This window comes from Ursus arctos, unplaced genomic scaffold (assembly GCF_023065955.2).
Source record: "Ursus arctos isolate Adak ecotype North America unplaced genomic scaffold, UrsArc2.0 scaffold_5, whole genome shotgun sequence".
Taxonomy (NCBI): domain Eukaryota; kingdom Metazoa; phylum Chordata; class Mammalia; order Carnivora; family Ursidae; genus Ursus; species Ursus arctos.
The window spans coordinates 11,633,312-11,645,217 of NW_026623067.1; the positions used below are offsets into that span (position 1 = coordinate 11,633,312).

General features: G+C 44.0%; 1 long non-coding RNA gene across 2 annotated transcripts in view; it reads left to right on the forward strand.

The window, feature by feature from the left end:
• Positions 1-10,393, forward strand: part of LOC113261466 (uncharacterized) — a 35,583-nt gene extending 25,190 nt beyond the window's left edge. The window contains exons 2-4 of one of the 2 annotated variants that reach the window (XR_007190479.2): positions 6,013-6,098; positions 7,995-8,074; positions 10,134-10,393. This is a non-coding gene — a long non-coding RNA (uncharacterized LOC113261466). The remainder of the gene's footprint in view (positions 1-6,012; positions 6,099-7,994; positions 8,075-10,133) is intronic. The other variant, XR_003318385.4, reaches the window with a different exon arrangement.
• Positions 10,394-11,906: the final 1,513 nt, after the last annotated feature.

An 11,906-nucleotide genomic window follows, 5' to 3' on the forward strand; every position in this document is an offset into this window, starting at 1 on the left:
TATATTGTATCTGTTCTTTTCTGGTCTATGTTACTTTTGGGCTCTCTCTTTGCTTAGAGGATCCCTTTTATTTTTTATTTTTTTATTTTTTATTTTATTTTTATTTTTATTTTTATTTTTTAAAAGATTTTATTTCTTTATTTGACAGAGATAGAGACAGCCAGTGAGAAAGGGAACACAAGCAGGGGGAGTGGGAGAGGAAGAAGCAGGCTCATAGTGGAGGAGCCTGACGTGGGGCTCGATCCCATAACGCCGGGATCACGCCCTGAGCCGAAGGCAGACGCTTAACTGCTGTGCCACTCAGGCGCCCCTAGAGGATCCCTTTTAATCTATCTTGTAGTGCTGATTTGGTGATCACAAATTCTTTTAGTTTCTTTTTGTCTTGGAAGCTTTTATTTTTTGATAATAATTTTTATTATGGTGTGTTATCACCATACAGTACACCCCAAGTTTTTGATGTAAAGTTCCATGATTCATTACTTGCATATAACACCCAGTGCACCATGCAATACGTGCCCTCCTTAATACCCATCACCAGCCTATTCCCCCCACCCCCCCACCGAAGCCCTCAGTTTGTTTCCCAGAGTCCATAGTCTCTCGTGGTTCATGGGAAGCTTTTAACCACTCCTTCTATTTTGAATTACCTCTTAGCTGGACAAACTATTCTTGGGTGCATATTTTTCTCATTTAGCACCCTGAATGTCATGCCAGTCCTCTCTGGCCTGCCAGGTCTCTGTGGATAGGTCTGCTGCCAATATAATGTTTCTACCCTTGTGGTTACCAACTTTTTGACCCAAGCTGCTTTCAAGATTTTCTCTTTGTCTCTGAGATTTGTAAGTTTCACTATTATATGTTGGGTTATTGATCTGTTTTTATTGATTTTGAGGGGAGTTCTCTGTGCCTTCCTGACTTGAAGGCCTGCTCCCTCCCCAGATTGGAAAGTTCTCACTTTTGCTCCAATATACCTTCTGCCCCCCCCTTTTCCTCTTCTTCTGGGATCACAATTATTCTAATATTATTTTGCTTTATGGTATCACCTGTCTTTTGAATTCTCCTTTCGTGATCCAGTATTTATTTATGTCTCTTTTTCTCCGCTCCTTTCCTCTCCATCATTTTTAAAAAGATTATTTATTTATTTATTTATTTATTTATTATTTGCGAGATATATAGAGAGTGTGTGAGAGAGAGAGCATGAGCAGGGGACAGAGGGAGAGGGAGAGGGAGAAGCAGAGTCCCCACTTAGCAGGCAGCCTGATGCAGGGCTCGATCCCAGGACCCTGGGATCGTGACCTGAGCCAAATGCAGACATTTAACTGACTGAGCCATTCAGGTGCCCCTATTCTCCATCATTTTGTCTTCTTTATCACTAATTCTCTTTTCTGCCTCATTTATCCTACTAGTCAGAGCCTCCATTTTTGATTGCATCTCATTAATAGCCTTTTTGTTTTTGATGTGATTAGATTTTAGTTCTTTTATTTCTCCAGAAAGGGATTCCCTAGCATCTTCTATGCTTTTTTTCAAGCCCAGATAGTATCTTTATAATTGTTAGTCTGAATTCTAGTTCCAACACCTTACTTATGGCCATACTGATTAAGTCCCTGGCAGTCAGTACTGTCTTTTGTTCTCTTTTTTGAGGTGTGTTTTTCCATGTTGTCTTTCTGTCCAGAGAAGAATAAATGAACATAAGGACAAAATAGTAAAATGGAAACAACAACCCCAGAGAAATATACACTAGACATATCAAATGAGACCCAAAACCAGGGAGAAAAAGAGAGAGAGAGAGAGAGAGAGAATATAATCAGACAGGTGAGCAGAATAGAGCAATACACTGGGTTCTGTGTGTAAAGCAGACTTTGCACTGGAGGAAAAGATTTCCTTAAGATGGTCTTTATTTCCTTGGCATCTAAATCAAGGGTGCATCATTACTTCAGCCAGCTGAAGCAGATAATGACATGGTCACCCAAGAATTGGATGTAGCTAGGAAGGCTGATGAATGCTTCATGACTGAACAAGTCATGAAGTCAGTCTCCAGTTCACTTTATGGAGTAGGTATAGATCCAGGGACTTCGTGATGGCCCTGTACTCCTCCATGGACATCACCATACTCTGGGCCATCTGCTAAAGAGATTAATCATCCATTCCAAAGAGCCAGCAGCAGGTGTTCAGACAGTACTCCAACTGACGTTCACCCTCAATGCCAAAGGTGTCCTGCAAACACTGTCTGACTATTCTCTTCTGCAGAGAGATTGCCTTGACAATAATGATCTTCTTACTGATGTGGACAGGTTTTTCAGGGAAACATGTCTCTTGATGTGAGAGAGGTCCTTGTTCAAGGAACCTAAGTTCAGGGAAGTCATGTAATCAAAGGTCAAAGCTAGAGTCCTGGAATATGATGGGTTCACATACCCACTTCTTCTGGAGGTTTCTTGGATAATCTTCCAGATAGTCTGCAGGAGTTGTTTGTCTCAGAGTGCATTTGTGCTAAGATCCCTGTTCAGCTTGTCTGATGATATAGAACCTTTTTCTAAGTATGGCTTTGGCAAGCTTTGTGAGATTCATGTGGAACCCTGTGGATACAGTGATGATGATGAGGTCATATCAGCTTACATCTCTTTCAGACAGTTCTACAGGTTTTGTGTGACTGCCACTGTGTGGGCACATCCCACAGTACCAAACTGGTCAAATATGAAGAGTGGCAATTGTGGTGATCCTCACCATGCCAGTGGGAGCAAAGTCTCCTCCTCATGCCCAATTCCTTGCAATGCATTGACGAAGGAGGACATACGACTGCCAAAGTTCCCACTCACTGCAATGCTCACTGGGGCACTGGCTGCTGTCTCCAGGGTTCTTCTGACCACAAAGAGCACCTCCAACAGTGTACCTTCTCCCAAGGCCTTTGTGATGGTTATGACACCTGACATATATAAAAACCTCTAGTTCATATGATATTGCACAGCAGAGGTGAAGGATGTGGATAATAGGGTGTGTGGGCCAGCTACAACACACTGCTGAACAGTGCAGTATCCTGAAGAAGAAGAAGGAGGAACAGAGGAGATAGAAGTGTTTGGTGCACAAGGCAACAGAGGAATTTCTGCCTTAGCACCAAGCTCAGGGCATCAGATTCATACCCAAGCTGCTAACAGAGATATTTTGAGTACAGAGTGAGCAAAACCTTCATTCAGGAATATGTACACTTGTAAGGGTCAGAGGAGACCATTGAGGAATGCTCTGTAGCTGTGATGCTGGTGCTCAGTGCCAAAGCAGTTTATAGACGTGAGGGAATTTCTGCAGCAGAGCATCATGAGGGTCACTCAGCCAGGACTCAAGAAAACGCAGGTTCCTCCTTCACCCACCTGGTTGAGCAAGACAACACATGGGGGATACTTTCAGGGCAGTGGGGAGTTTGTCCCAGCTGTCCACATCCTCCAATGCTTAGGATCTATATGTCCTCACTTCATTTGTCTTTAGAGTCAAGAATAAACTATTTTGATTAATGTTGAAAAGTGCATTTTCCCACATCACTTGCCATCAGGGAAATACAAATCAAAACCACATTGAGATACCACCTTACACCAGTTAGAATGGCAAAAATTGACAAGGCAGGGAACAACAATTGCTGGAGAGGATGTGGAGAAAGGGGATCCCTCTTACATTGTTGGTGGGAATGCAAGTTGGTACAGCCACTCTGGAAAACAGTGTGGAGGTCCCTTAAAAACTTAAAAATAGAGCTACCCTATGATCCAGCCATTGCACTACTGGGTATTTACCCCAAAGATACGTAGTGAAGAGAAGGGCCATATGCACCCCAATGTTCATAGCAGCATTGTCCACAATAGCTAGATCGTGGAAGGAGCCAAGGTGCCCTTCAACAAATGACTCGATTAAGAAGATGTGGTCAATATATACAATGGAATGTTACTCAGCCATCAGAAAGAACGATTACCCAACATTTGGAGCAACATGGAAGGGACTGAAGGAGATTATGCTAAGTGAAATAAGTCAAGCAGAGAAACACAATTATCATATGGTTTCACTCATTTATGGAACATAAGAAATAGCAGGAAGATCGGTAAGAGAAGGAAGGGAAGAATGAAGGGGGGTTAAACAGAAGGGGGAATGAACCATGAGAGACTATGGACTCTGAGAAACAAACTGAGGGCTTCAGAGGGGAGGGTAGTGGGGGATTGGGCTAGGCCGGTGATGGGTATTGAGGGCACATATTGCATGGTGCACTGGGTGTTATATGCAAATAATGAATCATGGAACACTACATCAAAAGCTAATGATGTACTGGATGGTGACTAACATAATGTAAAAAAAAAAAAAAGAAAGAAGTTAAAAATAGAGATACCCCATGACCCAGCAATTTCACTACTGGGCATTTACCCCAAAGATACCGACGTGGTGAAAAGAAGGGGCACAATCATCCCAATGTTCATAGCAGCAATGTCCACAATAGCCAAACTGGAAGGAGCCAAGATGTCCTTCAATAGATGAAAGGATAAAGAAGATGTGGTTCATATACACAATTTAGTATTACTCATCCACCAGGAAGGATGAATACCTACCATTTAAATAAACATGGATAGAGCTGGAGGGGATTATGCTAAGTAAAATAAGTCAAGTACAGAAAGACAATTATCATATGGTTTCACTTACATGTGGCATATAAGGAATAGTGCAGAGGATTATAGGAAAAGGGAAGGAAAATTGAATGGGAAGAAATTGGAGAGGGAAAAAACCACAAGAGGCTCTTGTCACAGTGAAACAAACTGAGGGTTGCAGAAAGGGAGGTGGGTGGGGGGATGGGGTATCTCAGTGATGGGCATTAAGGAGGGCACCTGATGTAATGAGCACTGGGTGTTATACATAACTAATGAATCATTGAACATTATATCAAAAACTAAAGATGTACTATATGTTGGCTAATTGAATTTAGATAAAACAGAGAAAAGTGCATTTTCTTTCCTCTCAGACAATTCTTCATAGAAAGTCACTTTTTAACATTAAGTGCATACCTAAGGAATGCCTGTGTCTTTTCAACTTGAACATCTAAGTCACAACAAACTTCCCAAATAATTTCCTACTGATTTTAAGCCAGCACTCATGTTTGTCAACGATTGTTTGTCATTGTGTCTGTTGTTATTATAAGGATTTAAGATATTCTGTGAATATAGCTTACTCCTGTAGGCTGAACCCTTCAGTGAGATTGCAAACATTTTTTGCAATTAGAATTAGAGAAGAGATTTGGCTGGAATTACCTCACGGATTCTCCTCCTACTTGCTACATGCAGTGCTTTTGCCTGGCATGCTTTCACAATCCCACAAGTTATGAGTGCCTACTTGGTAATAGATCTTAACAAAATCTACTACTTCTACACGCACGAATGCAAATTTTTAAAGTTCAGGACTGCCTCCTTGGTGAGGAGTTGCCCTGTGAGCCCCACGAGTCCCTTCTCTTCCATGAAAGGCTATCTGCCCAACCGACTTGTGGGGCCCTGTGAAGCTTCTGGAGACCCATCCTCACACCCACCTGCCATTTTTCTGCCCCAGAAGGTCCACTGTTTCCTTTGTAGTAACATTTAACACCCATCTATAGGACTTATCATGCAGCTTTATGCTCTCCTCCTTGGGGCAACCAGGCTCACTTCTTTTGCAGTGGGTCCAGCTTGCTTCATTTTTTCCCAGACTCCTCAGCCTGCAACTAGCCTCAAGGCCTGGACTCACCCTTCACATTGAGGGAATGGGCTAAGAGACCAGCTCTGCCCAAGGCAATGTGAACGTTTCACATTGAACACTGAGCCTCAGTATTCTTCCCTGTGAGGGGAAAGGGGGGGAGGGAGCCATGCTAACCACCTCATAGGATTCCAGTGAGGGTTTCATGGTATGACCCAGGCAAAGTGCTCTTGTCAGAGCTCCTAGCAACTTCTCCCAGAATCCTGTCTGGTGTTATCAGCATCCTGAGGAAGACTTTCCTCTGGTTCTTCTTATTCCCTTCAACTCTTACCACAGGTCCTATGAAGGGTGACCTTGATGAGGCAGATGTCAGTGTTCCTTCTGACAAGTTACCCCTCACTGGGGAAGGGTCCAGCTCTCAGGTAAGGACAGTTCCCTCTGGGATAGTCTAAAACTGGTATCAACCCCAGGTTGCTCCAGAAAGAAGGAAGAGAGTTGTGTTGGGTTGGGGTATCTGAGGAGAGCACAGGGAGAAGGAGGGAAGAGGATCTGGAAAGGACAGTGCAATTTGAAGGTTTTACTGCTCTAGCACCTCTCCTGGTCAGAGTTCCATCATTTCTGGGTAAAGGAAGTGGCAGGCTCATAGGCCCAGCAGGAGACAACTCAGGGAGGGCTGATTTCAGCTTGTATTCCAAGAAATGACTCCAGTTCTCAAAAAAGGGGTGCACTGAGTTCACTTCTGTTCTAGAGGTCAAGGACAATTCAGGATCTGCATGAACCCCACACTGGGTGTCACTGTGGCATCTACATGGACCCCAGCCACCTGGGGGTATGGGCTTGCCCTGAGGTCTCCCAACTGAGCCATATAATCTGATGTCAGCCCCCAGATCACTGAGAAGTCCCCAGTCAGCCCCGGTGAGGGTAGCCCCATAGATGGGTGAACACACTGTCCATAAATTATTGCCTGTGGTTTCCCGACATCCCCACCTCAAAGGTTCACTTGCTTCCACCTGCTTAGATCAGAGTGCAGATAGTACATCCACTGTGGAGTGTCCTTTCTAACCTCAGCTGTGACCCCACCTGGTGTCATTGCATAAACCAAACCAGTTTTGGGCCTGAGTCCCAGCACTGCTCACTACTGACTGGGTGACTCTGGGCAGCTGCTCAATCACTCAGTGATTGTCATGTCCTCATTCTCACATGAAAGAGAAGGGAAAGCTTCCCCAGATGTTTGTAGACAGGAGAGAGACCCCAGGGAGGGGTCTTGTGGCTGTAACAGGGTGATAGAAAAGGTCTGCTTTACAAAGTGTCTGCCAAGATTGCAAATGTCTGTAACAAGGTATGCAATTGTTATGCAGTCAAGAGACTGTGAACATGGCATCACAACCCTTAATCCCACCCCTGTGTCAGAATAACACAGCTAAAGAATTGAGACGAAGAGAAGGCAAGCCTATGGCAAGGGATATGTTTTCCCTTTAGGACAACAATAAGGGTTGGACATGGTCTTCCTAGCTCAGAGGATCTCTGCAGAAAGAGGCTGGACTGCCCTTTTTTGTCTCACCAAACAGGTATGAGGCCAACAGGTCCTGACTGTGCCTCTCCCCAATATCCCAAGGGGGAAGTCAGTGTGAGTGAGCCCCAGATGGCCCCTCCTACCTGAGAGACATTCACCACCCAAGGCCATGAGCTAGATTGCAATGTCCTACATATGTGTTACTTTCTTAGCTCCCTAGTTCCCCCCAGCTATGCCCCTCTGTGTAATGCAGGCGGTGGGAGGAGGAAGGAGGAGAGAAGCTGACTCTTTTCCTGTTACTGCCAACAGGTGTCTCAGTTGGAGGAGAGCCTGAGCCAGGGCAGAGTTAAATTCTGTGAGCCAGGAGATTGTTTATTAGACTAACTGGACTTCTCTCACCTGAGTGGATCCAGAAGACAGGATATTTCCTGAGCCATTCCATTCATCATTGACCAGGAAATGTCTGTTTTGTGTGTGTACCTTTCAGAGACCATACGGATCTCCCTGACTGCCCCTTCCAGTATGTTTTATGCCCTAAGGAGATCAAGTCTAGAGGCTTTGTCTTATCATCACAGTTCAATGTCCAATGGCAACCCAGAAGATTAGTAAAATGTGTGGGGTAAAGAAAGGACCACACCCATTTATTCCATCTTAGCAACTGCTTATAGTTAGCAGTCTTGCAGCGGGTTTTCTAGACAAATACTGCGTGAAAACTGCTGGTCTACACTCTGGCCTGACAGCTCTAGACAAATTATTTTAAGGTTGTCCTCCTTCCCCTCACTCCTATCTTTGCTTTCTCACTCAGATCCCCAGCTCTAGTATAGTGTCAGATGGAGACCTAGCAGTCAGCTTCCTGTGTTGGAAGGGTGATCATGCAACCAGAAGGTATGAGATGAGAGGAGATGGCACACTCAAAAAAGACTGAATTTGGCTGCCTGCCTGGACCTTATGAATTCATCTGGGCCCAGGTCCAAACCATTTCAGATGTCTTGTCTAAGAGAGACTAGCCTGGAAAGAAGAACCCAAACCTAGAAAAGATTAATAAATTGTGCCCCCAAATGAAGTCTGCAGTTTCCGTATGAGTCTCTTGGGTTCCATAGTCTACTGTGGATTCCTGGTCCCTGCGGGACCACCGATGAGGCTGGGTAAAATGTTGACATACAGAGGGAGAAGCTGTGCTGGTGTCTCTGTCTACTTGGTAAGGGCCCCATGGTGACCATTCCACATCTGATCTCACCCACTTGTCTTGAGGAAGGGTCTTGAGATCGTAGGGGACTCACCAGAGGGTCTGACTCTGGACCGTGAAATGTGCACTCAGGGCATCAGGCCTCAGCCCACCGAGCACTGTGGCTGCTCCTGACCAGAGGAGATGGAGCTGTGAGCTTGGTCTCAGCTGCAAAGCTCCCTTCGAATGGCCAGCATAGCAATCTGCAAAGCGTACATGTGCTGTTCATGTCCTCGGTCGTTTCCAGTAGTTGCACAATATTCGTGTTCATGGGTAGAAGTCTGTGCATGCCAGTCTCCCAGTATGTGATCGGTTTGGGGCTGGGCAGCAGGTAGATTCAAAGTTCAACTTGTTCTTCATAATCTTCCAAAATCCCACCCTCCCTGGCTCCTTCAGACTTCTCCAGTTTATTGTTCTCATCCCCTGTCCACAGGTTTGCAAACTGTGGCTGTGATATTACTCCCTCATGTTATCACTGAAACTTAAATTCCAACCTAAACCTATAAGGGTTTAAACAAACAAACAAACAAACAAACAAACAAACAAATGGAGTTAGGCCTGAGGCACTTTTAATGAGTACTAGTTTTATTGTGTGTACATGCCCCCAAATAGGTGTTATTCTCAGGATCTAGCTATCTATTTGTCTTCAAAAGGCAAAATTCTGCTCTGTGTAAAAGAAGCAATTGATTTCACTTTCCTGCCCATAGAGAGAATGTTACAATATGGTCATAAACCATACTGCCTGATTTCCTAATGGTGACTTAGGAGCAGCAAGTCTGACTCTGGACCCTGAGGCGGGCACAGTAGGGCATCAGGGCACCCAGTCCACTGGGTGCAGAAGACACTGCAGATCACAGCCAACCAAACAGGGGAGCAGCCCCAGAATGATTCTCACTCACTTCTGGGGAGCAGCCCAGCCCTGGGGAGCCCCTGACTGGGACCTTTCTGTCACCCGATACAAAGAGCCCCATCACTGCCAGGGTACCGGAGTCTCAGAGACATTTCCTACCTTCCTACTGAGAGCTGTACTTGGCTGTCTGCAAGTGCTCATCTTCATCCACAGCCAATTGTCAAGTTCATGTGTGAGCTTGCAGCTTTGCCTTGCAGTTGGTTCTACCTGGAATCTCAGTCTCTCTGTCTCCTGCCCCCTCCCTGAATGATTTCTCAGTCTTTCTCCCATCATAGCAGTGATTGTCTCTGTATGTAAGATAGAGAATGTTTCTCTGATGGCCCCAAAATATGGCAAGAAGGAGAGATTCAGGATCGAGTACACCCAGAAGAATATTCACAGCAACAATCTGAAAGAACTGAGATATTTCTCCATTTTAAATCTTTTACTTACTCGTGTAATACAATGATCACCTACACGCTGAACAATCATCCCAAGAAATAGAACATCTCTAACAACTTCTACCTCCCTCTGTGTTCCTACACTCCAGTTCTGTCCACAGCCCTGGGTGACAATGTCATGCAGTGTGTGTTTATGATTCCTTTCTTTTATTTGTGGTGTTATCACTTACAGATGCATGCCTAAACAGTATATTATTCAGTTTTCTTGAAGCTTTATTTATTGGTATTCTACAGGTTTTTAATATTTAATCTCAACAGTACACTGAAAGATTAATTCCTCTCTATATAGCTGTGGTTCATTCCTTTCAACGCTGTGTGTCAACTTATTTATCCCTTCTCTGTTAATGCCTATCCTCTCCCTTTTCACAGTTATGAAGACTGCTGCTGGAAGCAGATGTCCTTATGTCTCCTGCACGTTTTCACAGAGTGACTTTTAGGGATAGTGTTAGGAGTGGAAATGCTGAGTCTTGCACTGAACGTACATATTTATAACATACAGTCATATTGTTTCTTCACTGTGATTGTATTGATTTACATTCCCAGCAGCCATATTTCAGAGATTCTATCTACATTCTCACCAATACCCAGTTTTGTCCAAATTCTTAAATTTTCCAATAAAATATTATCAAATACTGCATAATTTTGCATTTGCCTCATTCATGCTTAATCTGAGACACTTTCTTTTTTCCACAAATATGTTTATTTCTTGAGAAAGTTCTGTGCATGTCTTTTGCTCACTTCCATAATGAATTGTCTGATCTTTTTTTTTTTTTAGTGATTTCTGGAATTTTTAAAATACGTCCTTTCAGTTGATCCTTGGTTGACTACATTTTTGCAAATATGATCTCCAGATTCATGGGGATTTTGAAACTTTGTTTTGCACTTGCTTTCATGAGGAGAAGCTTTGCATTTTAATAGAGTCAAAGGTAACACATTGTCAGTCTGTTTTATACAGTTGTCATTTTGGTATCTTTATATGGGTGTCGTGTCCTTTAAGAAAGCTTTCCCTGAGAACAGCTACGTTCTCTCCTACAGTTTCCATTTGAAATTAAGGTCTTAAATCCACTGGGAGTTGATTATCATAAGTGATGTAAGCAGAGATTCAGTAAACCTCTGTCCATATGGAGAACTAGTTAGTCAGCTCCATTTACTAGACAGTGCTTTCTATACCCACTGACATCCCACGTACTTCTCCCAAGCAACAGAATTCCTCCACACATGCCTGAATCCTATATAGGGCTGTGTGTCCCTTTCTGTGGGCCAGTTAGTCTACCCCTGTGCCAGCGACCAACTGTCTTAGATGGTATAGCATAGAAATAAATCTTATGTGATACAGCAAATCCTCCTATGTTCTTCTTCCAAAGAAACGTTGGTATTTTCCTCTTGATCTTCCACATAAGTCTTAGAAACCTGGTTCTTCCTCCCTCTGTGTGTCTCACCATCTGACTGTCTTGTCAAATTTCCTGAGTCTCTCCTGGTAGTTTAAGTTGTTCATGAGATGTGACTCTACGACCTGCCGGACATCCATGGCCAAGTGTGACAACATGGCAGCCAGCAACAGGGCTCTTAAAAGTGAAAGAAACAGAAAGACACAGGAAAGTTATAGTCCCTCTGCTCTCTGATGGGAAATGCTTCTCTCATTCACTGCAAGGTTTGAAAACTTGCTCACAGTTATCTCTCTGTCCCCAGGGCTCTCATAGGAGTCTTGGCTAGATGACCTCACAGACATTATCAGGGATGTGCCTTGCATGGCCTCAGTGTCTCTCTGCCCTCCCCTCACTCCCTGAGCCTCCTGAGGTCAAAACACCTGTTTTTTTTTTTTCCCGGAGCTGCTCATTCTGTGGGTAAATGATGGTTTCACTTTCATGTCCTATAAATGTGGGCCCTCAACTAAGCCAAGTCTTTGAGGTTGTTGTCCTTCCTGCTGTTTTTCATACTTTACCCAGGAAGGGCAGAGGCTGTATACCTCTTGCTGTGTGCCATAATCTCAGGAACACCCAGTGTCTGCATTTCCCAGGGAGGACAGGTCTGTGGTGTGTTCCTATGCCAGGAGTTCCAGGGATACTTTATTTGAGTCAGCAATTTCTGTTGTGTTAGTAGAAGAATTCATGCTCTCTGACATCAGAAACCCTTTTCTCTCCA